Source organism: Lynx rufus, unplaced genomic scaffold (genome assembly GCF_022079265.1).
Source record: "Lynx rufus isolate CCGP_SWC_20201006 ecotype Redwood Valley unplaced genomic scaffold, mLynRuf1.p SCAF_7, whole genome shotgun sequence".
NCBI lineage: Eukaryota > Metazoa > Chordata > Mammalia > Carnivora > Felidae > Lynx > Lynx rufus.
The window spans coordinates 76,099,081-76,116,003 of record NW_025814889.1 but is presented as its reverse complement, the minus strand read 5'-3'; the positions used below and the strand labels follow the sequence as shown (position 1 = coordinate 76,116,003).

At 39.4% G+C, this 16,923-nt stretch overlaps 1 pseudogene; it reads left to right on the top strand.

Annotated features, from left to right (window-relative positions):
- LOC124501898 (60S ribosomal protein L31-like) overlaps window positions 1-12,509 on the top strand; it is a 57,480-nt pseudogene extending 44,971 nt beyond the window's left edge.
- The last annotated feature ends 4,414 nt before the right edge of the window (window positions 12,510-16,923 follow it).

The following is a 16,923-nucleotide window of genomic DNA, read 5'->3' as shown; positions in this document are numbered from 1 at the left end:
CCTTAAACACCTCTCATCCAAACCTCCTCTGAAACATTAAGCCTCACACTACTGTTCTGAGGTAAACGTTAATCCTATTTTCCGGCAAGATGTAGAATGAGGTCAAACACATTATTTCCTACAGCAGTCAATGTTGGAATTAAAGAAATCTGCTGAATCCATTCTCAAAACTATGTAAATTAGTCATTTCAGCTGAGTCATCATTGAGTTCAAATGAACAACATGTTTCCTGGGCATGAAAAATGGAAGTATGGATTTTTTTTTTCCTTCTGTCACATTCCACTGGCCATGAAAGAGGTCCAGAAGGACCAGAAGTGAGTATTACCAAAGAAAGTCTCCTATCTGCACTTTGGTCCCTAGGAGGAGAAACAGATTTCTGTGTTTATTCATGCTTTCTTATAATGCCAAACTCTGCAAGAGAATTTTGCACATGTTCCCACGATTCAGACAGATTATTTATATGACTTTTTTTAAGTTATGAAATATTTTATATAAAGATAAGAATTTAAGTAATGTAGAGGCGCCTGGGTGGCTCAGTCGGCTGGGTCCAACTCTTGATTTTGGCTCAGCTCATGATCTCACGGTTTGTGGGTTTGAGTCCCTGCTTGGGACTCACGCTCTCTCTCTCTCTCTCTCTCTCTCTCTCTTTCTTTCTCTCTGCCCCTCCCCAATGCACATACATTCTCTCTCTCTCTCTTTCAAAATAAATAAATAAACATTAAAAATATATAAAAAAGAATTTAAGTAATATAAGATGCATTTTGAAGCATAATAATAAAACCAGTATTCATGAGGGATGCCTGCCTGGCTCAGTCTGTGAGGCATGGACTCTTGATCTCAGGGTCATGAGTTCAAGCTCCATGTTGGGCATGGAGCCTACTTGAGAAAACAAAACCAGTATTCATGAAACTACTAGCATCCCAGGGAGCAAACCACCACCCACTGATGAAGCTCCCTGTTTCCCCTGCATGGCACCCCTGACTCCCCCATGGAGGAATGTGCTTCTCGCTCTTGCTTTTCTTGATAGATTTGCTACATATATATGCATCTCTAGATAAAAGTGTTTAGTTCTGCTTGGCGTCCATACTAGTTTGCTAGAACTGTCATAACAAAGTAGCATAAACTGGGTGCTTTAAACAATAGTCATTTATTGTCTCACAGATCTGGGGGCCACAAGTCCTAGATCGAGGTGCCCTCAGGGTTGGTTCCTTCAAGGGCCGTGAGGAAAGGGGCTGCTCCAGGCCTCTCTCCTCGCCTGCAGATGGCCATCTTCTCTCTGAGTCTTCACATCGTCTTCCCTCTATGCCTGTCTGTGTACACATTTCCTCTTTTTTTTTTTTTTAATTTTTTTTTCCAATGTTTATTTATTTTTGGGACAGAGAGAGACAGAGCATGAACGGGGGAGGGGCAGAGAGAGAGGGAGACACAGAATCGGAAACAGGCTCCAGGCTCTGAGCCATCAGCCCAGAGCCTGACGCGGGGCTGGAACTCACGGACCGCGAGATCGTGACCTGGCTGAAGTCGGACGCTTAACCGACTGCGCCACCCAGGCGCCCCCACATTTCCTCTTTTTATAAAGATACCAATCATCCTGGATTAGGGCCCACCCTAACAACCTTACTTTCACCTGATTACCTCATTAGAGACCCTGTCTCCAAATAAGATCGCATTCGGAGGTACTAGAGGTTAGGACATCAATATATAAGTTTTAGAGGGGGATGGGGTGTCTGGGTGGCTCAGCTCATTAAGGGACCGACTTTGGCTCAGGTCATGATCCCACAGTTTGTGGGTTTGAGCCCCGCTCTGTGCTGACAGTTCCGAGACTGAAGCCTGCTTCGGATTCTGTGTCTCCCCCTCTCTCTGCCCCTCCCTAACTTGTGCTCTGTCTCTCTCTCAAAAATAGATAAACATTAAAAATTTCTTTTTCATTTTAGTAGGGGGACATAATTATCCCATTAGACTCTCACAAATAGGTTCCCAGGGAAGCAGACTCTGAAAAGCAACCACAATATTTATTAATATATTGGAGATCAACATCTAGGGAAAGGAGGGCTAGGAAGCAGAATTTTGGCAAACAGACAAGTCAAGTTGTGATACAGGCTTAACAACTGCCGCAGTCAACCCCACAGTTTGCTCAGGATGACCCTTTAGAGTTGTTTCACCTTGGGCTGAGATGACCAGGGCTTTTACTGCCACATCAATGTCATTGGGCCTAGCTGCCTGAGAAAGGGGCGTGACCTTGGGCAGAGAGCTCTCTGGAGGGGCTAACAGCCGAGGGCATACACCAACAGCATTCCCAGCAGGAGGAGCAATAACCACCAGTAAAGGCAGATCTGGGCAATGCATCACAGAGCCCATCACACTGGATTCTATCAAAATGAAATATGTTGTATGTTTTCTGCAACTTGCTTTTCAAAAATTTTAATGAATATTCTGAAACACATTCACAAGTAGAAGAGAGGCGCCTGGGTGGCTCAGTGGATTGAGCGTCTGGCTCTTGATTTCCATTCAGGTCATGATCTCATGGTTCATGAGATCAAGCCCCACATCGGGCTCTGCTCTGGCAGTGTGGAGATTGCTTGGGATTCTCTCTCCCTCTCTCTCTCTCTCTCTCTCTCTCTCTCTCTCTGCCCCTTTCCCACTGGCATTCCTTCTCTCTCTCAAAATAAATAAAATTAAAAGAAAAAGAAGAGAGAATAGTGTAATTAACTCCTATATACCCATCAACTAGATTCATCTATTATCAAGATTTTGCAACACTTGCTTCATCTAGCCCTTTCTCTATCTCTGGCTCTCTCCCTTTTTTTTTGGCAAATCACTTTATTTTATTTTCATCATTATTATTTTTTATTTTAGAGAGAGAGCGTACACACACATGGGGGAGAGGGGCACAGGAAGACAGAATTGTTTTAAAGAATGTTTAGGGGCGCCTGGGTGGCTCAGTCAGTTGAGCGTCCGACTTCGGCTCAGGTCATGATCTCACAGTCTGTGGGTTCGAGCCCCGCATCGGGCTCTGTGCTGACAGCTCAGAGCCTGGAGCCTGCTGCTGATTCTGTGCCTCCCTCTCTTTCTGTCCCTCTGCTATTCATGCTCTGTCTCTCAGCAATAAATGTTAAGAAAAAAAAAGAAGGTTTAAATGTTTACTTATTGAGAGAGAGACAGACAGAGAGAGAGATGGCAGGGGATAGGCAGAGAGAGAGAGAGAGAGAGAGAGAACAGGTTCTACAGTGTCAGTGCAGGGCCCGTCCTGGGGCTCGATCCCATGAACCGTGAGATCATGACCTGAGCTGCATGGAGAGGCAGACACTCAAACCACTGAGCCATCCAGGTGCCCCTAGAGAGAGAGAGAGAGACAGACAGACAGACAGACAGAGAATTTAAGCAGGCTCCACGCTCAGGCTGAGCCCAATGCAGGATTTGATCCCATGACCCTGGGGTCATAACCTAAGCTGAAATCAAGAGTCAGGCACTCAATTGACTGAGCCTCCCAGGCGCTTGTCTCTCTCTTTCTTTATGGCAGACTTCATGTTGTTGTACCTCTTCACACTTCAGTATCCATCTCTAACAATATGGACATTTTCTTACATAACCTCAATGTCATTATCACATCTAATAAATTAACAACGATTCCTTGGGCCATATTCAGATTTACCCGATTATCTCAAAAATTTTATTTTTATAATTTATTGGTTTTAAGTAGGATCCAGACAAAGGGAACATGTTATTTTGGTTATATCTCTTATCTCTTTTAATCTAAAACCATTCCCTTTCTTTTTTATCCCCATGCCATTGTCTTGTAGATTAACTAAAATACAAATAAATTAAGAGTATGGGCCATTTTTTATTTTATTTGCTTCTTAGTGGCTTCTTTAACTTATTCTTACATTCTCCATATCTCCTATAAATCAGAAGTTAGCTCTAAGGCTTAATTAGATTCATGTTCAAGGATCTATGTCATAGGTAGCACTGTATGCTTCATACTGCATCACATCAGAAGGCACAACTGCTGGTTATCCAAGGTTATCTTAGTGATGCTAAGACTCACGGGTGGGTTCAGGTTGTGACAGCCTGAGGCCCCCTCATTGTCAAATGCCTCATCAACCTTCCTGGCAATGGTATCTTTCTTTGATGACCTTTGCCTGAATCAATGATTTGACATTAAGAGTTGCAAAATGGTTATTTTCAAATTCTGTACTTTTTCCTACATTTATTAGCTAATAATATTTTTTAAAGAAGTACTATGGGGATGTCTGAAACAGTTCATGTGGAAAAAAACTAGGATAACACTGAATTCTTTCCTTTAAATTGTCAATTTTCAGAATATAGTAATGAATGTTTTCCATTTGTCTCTTTAAAATCTCATTACAAAATCATTATTTTAAAAATATATTAAGTGTGTTTCCATCAGTTTCAGGAATTGTTCTTTTGGATGCTTTTAGTATGCCATTTTTTAGCAATAGGAGCCTCTTCATGATAGTTTCTGTGTTCTTTTGACACAATTCTGCTAATTAAAAGAATGTTTTTAATGGTTTTTTATTTTTGAGAGGTGGGAGGGGCAGAGAGAGAGGGAGACACAGAATCCGAAGCAGGCTCCAGGCTCTGAGCTGTCAGCACAGAGCCCAACACAGGGCTCAAACTCATGAACCACGAGATCATGACCTGAGCCAAAGTCGGATGTTTAACCAACTGAGCCCCCCAGGCACTCCCACAATTCTGCTAATTTTGAAATAATTTCCTTGCTTTCTGGAATAATAAAATGTCTTAGGGTCACCTTATACTTTTCATGCCCCATACCAGGAATAAACCATTTCTCCAAGAAGTCCTGATTCTTTTTAGTAGAAAATAGTTTTTTTTAATACACTTTTTGTTATAGAATAGTTTCAGATTCACCAAAAAATTGTGCAAATAGTACAGAGAAATCTCATATATCCAATATTCCATTTCCCCTATTATTAGGATCTTACATTATACATTTGTCACAATTAATGAACCAATATTGCTACATGATTATTAACTGAAGTCCATACTTATTCTAGATTTCCTTAGTTTTTACCTAATTTTTCTTTTGTTCTAGAATCCCATCCATGATACCACATTACACTTATTTATCATGTTTCCTCAGGCTTCTCTTAGTTATGATAGTTTCTCAGACTTTCTCTCCCTGTTTGTGATGAATGACCTTGACAGTTTTGAAGAGTTCTGGTCATATATTTTGTGGATTTTCCATCATTTGGGATTTGTGTGGTGTTTTTCTCATGACTGGACTATAGGTTATGGGGTTTGGGGAGGAAGACCACAGAGATAAACTACAATTCTAGGTGTCATTATCAGGGATACATACTATCAATATGACTTATCACTGATGTTATCTTGATCACTTGGCTGAGGTTATGTTTATCAGGTATTTCCACTGTAAAGTTACTCTTTTCTGTGGAGCTGGGATGAGGCCAGAGTAGGAGGATCCTAAGCTCACCTTGTCCCATGGATACAACTAGATAGCAAATACAGAAGAAGAATGGAGTCATACCGTGCATCTTTTCTGACCACATACAATGAAACTAGAAATCAACCACAAGAAAAAATCTGGAAGGAGCACAAATACATGGAGGTTAAATAACACGCTACTAAACAATGAACGCATCAACAAAGAAATCAGAGAAGAAATTTTTTAAAAGTACAGAAAAACAAATGAAAATGAAAAAACAATGATCTAAAATCTTTGGGATGCAGCAAAAGCAGTTCTAAGAGACAAGTTTGTAGCAATACAGAACTACTCCAAGAAGCAAGAAAAATCTCAAAAAAACAACCTAACCTTAACCTAAAGGAGCTAGAAAAAGAACAACAAAACCCCAAAATCAGCAGAAGGAAGGAAATAATAAAGATTAGAACAGAAATAAATGATATAGAAACTAAGAAAACAATGGGTCAATGATACTAGGAGCTGTTTCTTTGAAAAGATCAACAGGGGCACCTGGGTGGCTCAGTCAGTTAAGCGTCCAACTCTTGATTTCAGCTCAGGTCATGATCTCATGGTTCGTGAGTTCAAGCCCTGCGTCAGGCTCTGCGCTGTGGCACTGCAAAGCCTGCTTGGAATTCTCTCTCCCTCTCTCTCTCTCTGCCACTACCCCACTCATGCTTGCTCTTTCTCTCTCTCAAAATAAAAAATAAAAAAAATTAAAAAGATCCACAAAAATTGACAAACCTCCAGCCAGACTCATTAAAAAACAGAGAGAGAGAGAGAGAGAGAGAGGACTCAAATAAACAAAATCACCAATGAAAGAGGGAAATAGTAACCAAACCATGGAAATAGAAACAATTATAAGAGAATATTATTAAAACTATATGCCAACAAATTGGACAGCCCTGAAGAAATGGGTAAATTCCTAGAAACGTATAACCTCCCCAAACTGAAGCAATTTTGAACAGACCAATTACCAGCAATGAAATTGAATCCATAATCAAAAAATTCCCAGCAAGCAAAAGTCCAGGACGAGATGGTTTCACAGGTGAATTCTACCAAATGTTTAAAGAAGAGTTAATATTTATTCTTCTCAAACTGTTAAAAAAATACAAGAGGAAGGAAAACTTCTCAATTCATTCTATAAGGCCAGTATCACCCTGATACCAAAGCCAGATAAAGACACCATAAAAAAAGAGAACCACCGGCCATTATCTCTGATGAACATAGATGCAAAAATCCTCAACAAAATACTAGCAATCCAAATCCAACAATACATTAAAAAAATCTTTCATCAAAATCAAGTGGGATTTATTCCCCGGATGCAAGGGTGGTTCAATATTCACAAGTCAATCAACATGATACATCACATCACTAAGAAAAAGTATTTAAAAAACTATATGATCTTTTCAATACATGTAGAAAAAGCATTCAACAAAGTACAACATCCATTCATGATAAAAACCCTCAACAAAGTAGGTCTCAAAGGAACATATTTCAACATAATAAAGGTCATATATGAAAAACCCACAGCAAACATCATACTCAATGGGAAAAAACTGGAGTTTCACCACTAAGATCAGGAACAAGACAAGGATGTCCACTCTCACCACTTTTATTCAACAGAGTTCTGGAAGTCTTAGCCCCAGCAATCCAAGAACAAAAAGAAATAAAAGGCATTCAAAATTGGTAACGAAGAAGTAAAACTTCCACTATTTGCAGATGACATAACGCTATGTATAGAAAACCCTAAAGACTCCACCAGAAAACTACTAGAACTGATAAACGAGTTCAGTAAAGCTGTAGGATACAAAGTCAATGTAAAGAAATCTGTTGCGTTTTTATACGTTAATAATAAACAGCAGAAAGAGACATTAAGAAAATAATCCCCCCCAAAAAAGAAAATAATCCCATTTACAATTGCATCAAAAATAATAAAGTACCTAGGAATAAACTTAACCAAAGAGGTGAAAGACCTACACTCTGAAAACTATAAAACATAGATGAAAGAAATTAAAGATGACACAAAGAAATAGACACTCCATGCTCACGGATTGGAAGAAAAAAATGTTAAAATGTCTATACTACCCAAAGCAAGCTAAATATTTAATACAATCCCTCTCAAAATACCAACAACATTTTTCACAGAACTAGAAAAAACAATCCTAAAATTTGTATGGAACCACAGAAGACCCTGAAGAGCCAAAGCAATCTTGAAAAAGAAAAACAAGGGGCGTCTGGGTGGTTAAGTCGGTTAAGCATCTGACTTTGGCTCAGGTCATGATCTCAGGGTTGTGGGCTCGAGCCCCCCTTTGGGCTCTGTGCTGACAGCCTGGAGCCTGGAGCCTGCTTCGGATTCTGTCTCCCTCTTCTCTGCCCCTCCCCTGCTCACACGCTCTCTCTCTCTCTCTCTCTCTCTCAAGAATAAACATTTTAAAAATAATAAAAGACAAGAAAAGAAAAAGAAAAACAAAATTGGAGGTATCAGAAATATGGACTTCAAGTTATATTACAAAGCTATAGTAATCAAAACAGCATGGAACTGGCACAAAAATAGACACATAGATCAATGGAACAGAATAGAAAACTGAGAAGTGAATCCACAATTATATGGTCAATTAATCTTCGACAAAAGATGAAAGGATATCCAATGGAAAAAAAAGACAGTCTTTCAACAAATGGTATTGGGAAAAACTGGACAGCTACATGCAAAAGAATGAACCTGGACCACTTTCTTACACCACACAAAAAGAAGAAACTCAAAATGGATTAAAGACCTAAATGTGAGACCTGACACCATAAAAATCCTAAAAGAGCACAGGCATAATTTCTCTGACATCAGCCATTGCAACATTTTTTTTAGACGTCTCCTGAAGCAAGGGAAATAAAAGTAAAAACAAACTATTGGGACTACATCAAAGTAAAATTTTCTGCACAGCAAAGGAAACAATTGACAAAACTAAAAGGTAACCTACTTAATGGGAGAAGATATTTACAAATGACATATCTGATAAAAGAGATATATATAAAATATATATTTTTATACAAAATATAGATTTTTTTCTTATTTATTTATTTTGAGAGAGAGAGAGAGTAAGAGAGGGGGAGGGGCAGAGAGAGACGGAGAGAGAATTCCAAGCAGGCTCCACACTGCCAGCACAGAGCCTGAGGCAGGGCTCGAACTCACAAACCGTGTGTCTGTTGGCCATTTGTATGTCTTCTTTGGAGAAGTGTCTGTTCATGTCTTCTGCCCATTTTTTACTTGGATTATTTGTTTTGGGGATGTTGAGTTGTATACATTTTTTTAAAATACATTTCAGGGGCACCAGGGTGGCTCAGTCAGTTAACCAGCTCTTGGTTTCAGCTCAGGTCATGATCTCATGGTTCGGGGTATCGAGCCCCAGGTCAGTCTCTGCACTGGGCCTGCTTGGAATTCTCTCTCCCTGCCCTTCCCGACTCGTGCTCACTCACTCTCTCTCCCTTTCAAAACTAAATAATTTTTTTAAAAACATGAGAAAAAGAAAAGGAAATTGAAATTCTTCTCCATGGGAGTTTTGTCTAACTCACCTCTAAATTAATTATTATCAGATGTACTCATAGATATTTTATATTTTGGGTCTTAATTTAGTACTACTTCATTTAGTTATTGCTCAGATTGCTCCAGCTTTGACCACTGGGCTCCTTTCAAGTGGCTCCTGTGTCCTTTTGACATACTTCACCATTGTGGGTTTTTGTTTTTGTTTTGTTTTTTGAGCAATTCATTACTTTCTGGCACTATAAGATGCTCCAGGATCATTTTGTTTATTTCTTGCCTTAGTCCTAGAATCAGCCATTTCTCCAAGGAACTGTGTCCTTTTATTGGAAAATGTTATTATAAACACATGATTGGTGGGGGGGGGGGGGTGCCTGGCTAGCTCAGTCGGCAGCATCTGCTACTCTTGATCTCAGAGTCATGAGTTCAAGCCCAACGTTGTGGGTAGGGTTTACTTAAAAAAAAAAAAGAGGGGCGCCTGGGTGGCGCAGTCGGTTGAGCGTCCGACTTCAGCCAGGTCACGATCTCGCGGTCCGTGAGTTCGAGCCCCGCGTCGGGCTCTGGGCTGATGGCTCAGAGCCTGGAGCCTGTTTCCGATTCTGTGTCTCCCTCTCTCTCTGTCCCTCCCCCGTTCATGCTCTGTCTCTCTCTGTCCCAAAAATAAATAAACGTTGAAAAAAAAAATTAAAAAAAAAAAAAGAAAAGAAAGAAAAAAGAAAAGAAAGAAACACAGGATAGGTGTGCTTGTTGCTATTGGGGTGTCATTGCTTCTATGCACTTTCAGCTGACAGAAAAAGGAAATATATATATGTATACTAACCTGTGTACATACACACATATTTATTAATATTTTATATGTAATTACATGTATATTACATGTATATTAAGCTAAATATGGGTTCATATGGATGTCTCCAACTCGAATCCATTATCACGTTTTAACTTTCTCTTCTTGTTTGCCTATAACCTCTAACTCCAATAGTAAGAAAGAAACTTGGCTCCCACCATCCACCATACATATTTAATTGTTCAGTTCCAGTATAGATATATAGTGGTTTCAGGATTGTTAACTTGTACCCTCTTGGGAAACAACTTTATTGCTTAGAATACAGGACTTATGGACAGTTCCTCTTGCCTTTAGTCTTATAGATTCCACCCATCTCCAAAGTTATTTGGATCAGCACTTTTTCTCCCTATTCTCTTCAGGGAGCTTGTTTCATACATTTGCAATGCAGTTAGATTCTTTTATCACATTCTATTCTGAGATCCCCTGACCTCCTTAATGGCTTGGGAATAGTTTTTGAAACTCACTCTCTTGGTGTCAAGGGAGTTCTTTCCTACTAGGATATCATTATTTGTATTCAGTGAGCAGAATCAGGAAATTTTTTTTTCATGGTTATAATCTTTTTTTTTAATTTCTTTAATGTTTATTTATTTTTGAGAGAGAGAGACAGACAGAGCACAAGCAGGGGAGGGGCAGAGAGAGAGGGAGGCACAGAATCTGAAGCAGGCTCCAGGCTCTGAGCTGTCAGCACAGAGCCCGACGCGGGGCTTGAACTCATGAACCGTGAGATCATGACCTGAGCCAAAGTCAGCCACTTAACCGACTGAGCCACTCAGGCGCCCCTATAATCTTTTTTTTTAAACAACAGCTTTATGTAAATATAATTAATGTACCATATGATTCACCATACGATTACAATGTAATGGTTGTAAGTATATTCATAGAGTTATGCAACCATCACCATAATCAATTTCAGAGAACTTTCATCACCCCACTAAGAAATCTTGTATACATTAGTAGTCACTCCCCCTTTTCTCCAACTTCTTTCCACATACCCTCTCTCCACCATCCCCAGGCAACCACTAATTTACTTTATGTCTGTATGAATTTGTCTCTTCTGAACATCTTACATAAATGAAACCATACAATATATGGCCTTCTATGTCTAGCTTCTTTCACTTAGCAACATGTTTTCAAAGTTCATCTCTGGAGAGAAACCAAGAAACAGACTCTTAACTATAGAGAACAAATATGGTTACCAGAAGGGAGGTGGATAAGGGGATGGATGAAATAGATGATGGAGATTAAGAGTACACTTATGATGAGCACTGAGTAATGCCTAAAGTTGTTGAATCACTATATTGTACACCTGAAACTAATATAACACTGTATGTTAACTATACTGGAATTAAAATTAAAAACTTAATTTAAAAAATGCAAAAAACCTACATTATAGTGGAGTCACAAACGATAGATAGATAGATAGATAGATAGATAGATAGATAGATAGATAACCTTCAGGTAGCTGTAAATGCTATATAAGAATAATAATAAGGTTTGAGAGGGGAGGGTAATGTGTGGAAACTGGGTGGCTCAGTTGGTTGGGCATCTGACTCTTGATTTTGGCTCAGGTCATGATCTCACTGTTTGTGGGATCAAGTCCTATGTTGGGCTCTGTGCTGATAGCACAGAGGTCTCTAACTTACTTGTTTCACGTTTTACCTTCCCTTCTTGTTTCAGCCATTTGGATTCAGTAATTCAGCTTTAGAATGTGGTAACCTTAGCACCACTAGCCTGAAAACCTGATAGACCATTGCATCTGGCTATTGTCCCATGGCCCCATACCTTACATCTCACCTCTCTGCCCATCCTGGACACTTAGGACATCACTAATTGTATCATCTGGGGAGGGACACTAGTCACTCATGTCCTGTCAAATCCTGAAAGTCTTCCTCTAAAACTCTCATGTCAGATTCTTCCTTTCCATTTTCACTGCCATCAGCCTAGTCCAGACTTCCATTATCTCTTGCATCTTTTTTAAAACATATGTCCATCTTCACGTGACTTTGCCACTAGACCATAGGTTAACTGGAAAGGAAATAGAATACCGTGAATTCTGCTCTAAAATAGGATACCAGTAGTAAACCAAACCATGGCACGGGACCCCATATACAAAAATTTACTACAGTGAATTTCAGACAGTAGGTTTACCACTCATTAGCATGTCAAGAAATCAACTAAGTGACTTGTGACCAGTATTTTAAAAGTGATATAGAATAGGAAGCGACCCAGAAGTTGTACTTGTAATGCTGCTTTCCCTCTCCCACAATACCTCGCACTCTTCCTTTCCAATCAGGGTCCAGCAGAAATGATCCCACAAAAAAGGGTGGCAAGAGGAAGGGCCATTCTGCCAGCAAGGAGGTAGTGACCAGAGAATACACCATCAACATTCACAAGCGCATCCATGGAGTGGGTTTCAAGAAGCATGCACCTTAGGCACTGAAAGAGATCTGGAAATTCACCATGAAGGTGATAGGCGTGTTGACACCAGGCTCAACAAAGCTGTCTGGGCCAAAGGAATAAGGAATGTTCTGTACCATATGCGTGTGCAGTTGTCCAGAAAACCTAACAAGGATGAAGATTCACCAAACAAGTTCTATACATTGGTTACCTACCCTATGTACCTGTCGTCACTTTCAAAAAATCTACAGACAGTTAATGTGGATGAGAACTAGTCACTGATTTTTCAGATTAAGGTGCATAAAAGAAGGGAAATAGGATAGGATAGAAAATATCAGAGAATATTATGCATAATAAGAGTATTATTTTGTTTGGGGTATATGATATGAATGCAAAATGTATTTTCTACAATGCATCAATGGCCAAAAGGTTGGAAAAATACTGACTAGTGGTATTGTAAATGCTCTGCTAAAAAAAAGTCATTAGAAATAACCTAAATGTTAAGCTTGATCTATATTTAGCATGGAAAAGTATACTAGAAGGCCTACAAAGGCCTTCAGACTTTTTGGGTTTGAACTCTGGTTCTGTTGCTTACTTGGTGACCTTCAGCAACTTACTTAAACATTTTGTGCAATTTTATCATCTGTAAAATGGGGATAATTATAGCACCTATCTCTGAGAGTTATAATGAGCTATAAATGAGTCAATACAAGTAAAATGCCTAGAACAGAGCCTAGCACATAGCAGTAAATTAAGAAATGTTAGCTATTATTATCAATATTCTCAAATTACTCGGCAATAGAAGTCATATTTTTAAATCCCATTTTTCTAACAATTACCATTTCAAGTCAGGTCATAAGGCTTCCAACACATAGAGACTAGGCCTATCATCTATGGATTTCAATACAGAATCTTTGGGTGATCACCTCAGGATCCAAAAGCCCCTTATAGGTGCTGTTCTGAGAAAACTATGTTGTCCCTGCAACCTGCTTTGTATCTCTCTCTTAGACACTGCCAAACATACCCAAATGTTCTGAGAAGATGTGGATCGTACTGTCCTGTTCATGCCTGTGAACACAATTTCTACCAAGTCTTTTGTTTGAGGGCCCTCGTTTAATAAAACTTGTATTAATACACACTGAGCAGATGACTTCTTTCATTTATACAGTATGAGAATCCAGCAACATGATGCTTAGCAATACAAGGATGGACTATGTTTCACTGCAATTATACTGCTGACACATTGCTCTTTGAGAGCTCCTCTCCTAGTGGTTTAACAACTAGCTCTAAGATAAAGAGGCAAAAAAAAAAAAAAAAAAAAAGCGCCCAGATTTGTAGCATGGCCAATTTCTATGGTGTAAATGTTCCCATCATGACCAATTTCAAGCTACCAGTGTGACGTCCCTGAATACAGAGTTGGAAAGAGCTGCCTATATTCTGCTCACGTGAGCCCTAACAAGCAGTCCCCAGCATACCATCTGCATGTGACTATTTCATGTTTTCTGCCCAGTGTACATGTAAGAATGAAAGCATTTTTAATTATCAAACGTTTCTTTGTTCTGAAAATACCATTCAGTGGACTTTTCGGTTATGCCAAGGAAAAGGAAACATTTTATTCTAAAATGAAGATTTTGAGACAATGTGACTCCAAGGCACTGAACAAAGGTCTGGATAATGTAAAACGTGAATCTCTCCAGACTCTTCTTTTTTGAAGTTTATTTACGTATTTTGAGAAAGAGAGAGAGCATGTGCAGGCAGGGAAGGGGCAAAGAGAGAGGGAGGGGGAGAGAGAGGGAGAGAGAGAGAGAGAGAGAGAGAATCCCAAGCAGGCTCCGTGCTGTCAGCACAGAGCCTGACACAGGGCTCAAACTCACCAACTGTGAGATCATGACCTGAACCAAAATCCAAGAGTCGGCCGCTTAACCAACTGACCCAGCCAGGTGCCCCAGGCTGTTCTTTTGAAAAGGCATTCTTTTCTAAATTAGAATTCAGATCACGCAGTCCCTAAAAATGATCTCCTGTTCTTATTAGATAAGCAAATGAGAAGGAGAGATCAGATGAATGTAGAAAGGCTTTAGGGGCAAAGTCTTTGCCTCACATTGAAAAAGAACTACCAGATTGAATGGGCTGGGATTGCAGAGCCCAATCTGAACCACTCACCTAAAGACCTCAGGGAGTGTTATTACATATTGAATAACCTAGATTTGGGGAAGTGCAAGGATGAGGCATCACGGGGTTCTGAAGGATTGTCCTGGTAGGGCCTTTATGGCAAAGTCAACTCCAGGGGGAGCAGACATTCTGAGTCTCCACTACCCCATAAGGGGACAGTGAGACCCAAGACCCTACAGTCTTCACCTTGACACAAGTGTGATGTACTACATAATTTATTTCCATATAAAGAGCATTCTCTATTAAACAATACATAGAGTAGTGGTTCGAAGTCAAACGCTGGAGACAGGTCCAGGTTTGAATTTTCATTTTGTCACATATCAGCTGTGAGAGACCTTGGGCATATTATCTAATTTCTCTGAACCTCAGTTTCCTCAAGAGAGGAAAAAAAGTGAATATAATTGTACCTACCCCTAAGAATTATTTTGAGGATTAAACTAGATAATATAGTATTTAGCCTTGATAAAGTACTCAAAAATTAGTAATAATCACAACAATAAATATCTCTTCAGACCCACTTCGGAGGCTAGATGCCTGATGGAAGTAGATATTTATGTCATCTCAGCATCAATGTTTACTAAATCTCAGCCCAGATTTGCAATTGTTTCCAGGTAAGTTCAGAGCTATAACCGTCTACATCTGGGTAGGAGACACACAGGAAGCAAAATTTGAAGTCTATATTTGTATAGGATGGCTTGAGTAAGTGGGTTGTACTGGTCTCTGAAGCTCACCTAAGAGCAAGTATTTCATTTCAAGAGAAATGAAGGTTATTTCTGGAGATCTTTATCAGAATCTCTGGACTCCTATTTGAAATGGTGCCATCATTCGCACCAGGACTTCTGTTGTCGCTAAGGTGACCTCAAGCTGTCAACAAATGTTGATGCGACCTCAGAACTGGAAGTCATCTAAATCTGATGAAATCTTTCTTGTCTGTGTTCTTCTCTCAGACTCTTTATTATGCATTTAGTTAAGCTGGTGACACCAGATATAAGCTTTACTTTAATTAAACCATTCTCCAGTGTCCTCTCACCGCTCTGCACTGAAAGAGCAGGCATTCACGGAGACGACACTGAGGATGGAACTCTTTGTGTCAAGTCTCCATTTTACACTGATTTTCACTGAACACAAGATGGACTGTTTGCAGCAGGACCATTGGGGATAACGGGCACTGGATTTTGTGCAATGATTTTTATCTCTGGTGTTTCTGGCGCTGATTAAGGTTTCAGGCAAACAGAGGCACTGAGGACCTAGCAACAATTGCTACGGAGCTTCCTGGTTGCCAGCAACAGTAAATGCCACAGAGACACAAAGACTCAACCTTTCACATGTACACAATGAAACCTGGAGCTTGGTTTCCTATTTCAGACACAACAGAATCTTCCAGGTAGAGCACAACAGCTTCTTCTTTCCCCCATTTATACTAGATTTTTAAAATTTTGTACAGAAACACACTGCCCGGGAGCCTGTATGACAATCTTGCTTCTAAATTTGTTCAAGAACACTTACATTCTAACCTCTCTCTTAGTACTGTCCGTTTTCACTATTTTGAGAGATAAATGGAATGAAATAGTATTGTGTATCTGATTTGGAATTTTAAATAAGGTGTGACTTGTTTAATGTGTTTGGAATTGGCAATCTTCTCTACAAAGTTACGGTTAGTTTCTACCCTTCTGATAATATTCAGGAATATTATCTGAAAGATCTTCTTCTCCAAGTACAGTCTCTAATTTGTTTTTAGAAAAGGTAGAAGCATACAGAATATGAAATAGAGCACTGGCAATTTAAGGTTTTTCCATGACTCATTCAAGGAAATTGCATAATAGCCCTTCCTCTGCCAACCTCACACACTCTTCTCAAATACCTTGCTCTTTTCTTTATTCCATTCCCCCACCCCTGTCACCTTTTCTATCCTTTCTATATGCCATTATACTTTTTCTCTCTTTTCTCTTAAGACTGTAAAACTCTCTAGGGTATAGTCATGTGTTATGCAAGGTGATAAGGGAACTGAAGTGCCCCTAAGCTTGCTAGTCTGTCTCCTAGCAACGTATGACATGTTGCTTAGTAACATGAGGGGTGAGAGTGAAGTCTCTCTCACATATCTAAAAATACTGAAATCATTAACAAAAAATAATAGCGGGTTTATTAAGATATACCCTGTTTACCATATAAGTTTACCATGGAGGGAACTTATTTCAGGCCATGCTATCTTGAGTAAACCTCTATAATTCTTATAATCAGTATACTAGAAAAACAGATAGCTTTTCTTATAAAGAGATAAAACAGCCTTTTCTAATCCTTTCTTTTCTACACATGCATAATCAATGTTTCTGCAGAATGAAGAAGTGTTTCCTAAATGATCTCTTAGGCTGAACAGATGAAGAAAAACACAGCCATTCCTCTTCTCTGCACATGCATAATTGATTTGTAAATCTAAATGAAGACTGAGAAATGTTTCCCAAAACACCTCTCTAGGCTGGGTGTCATTTGGGAGTTATGTCTTTTAAGATTAACAGTCTGGAG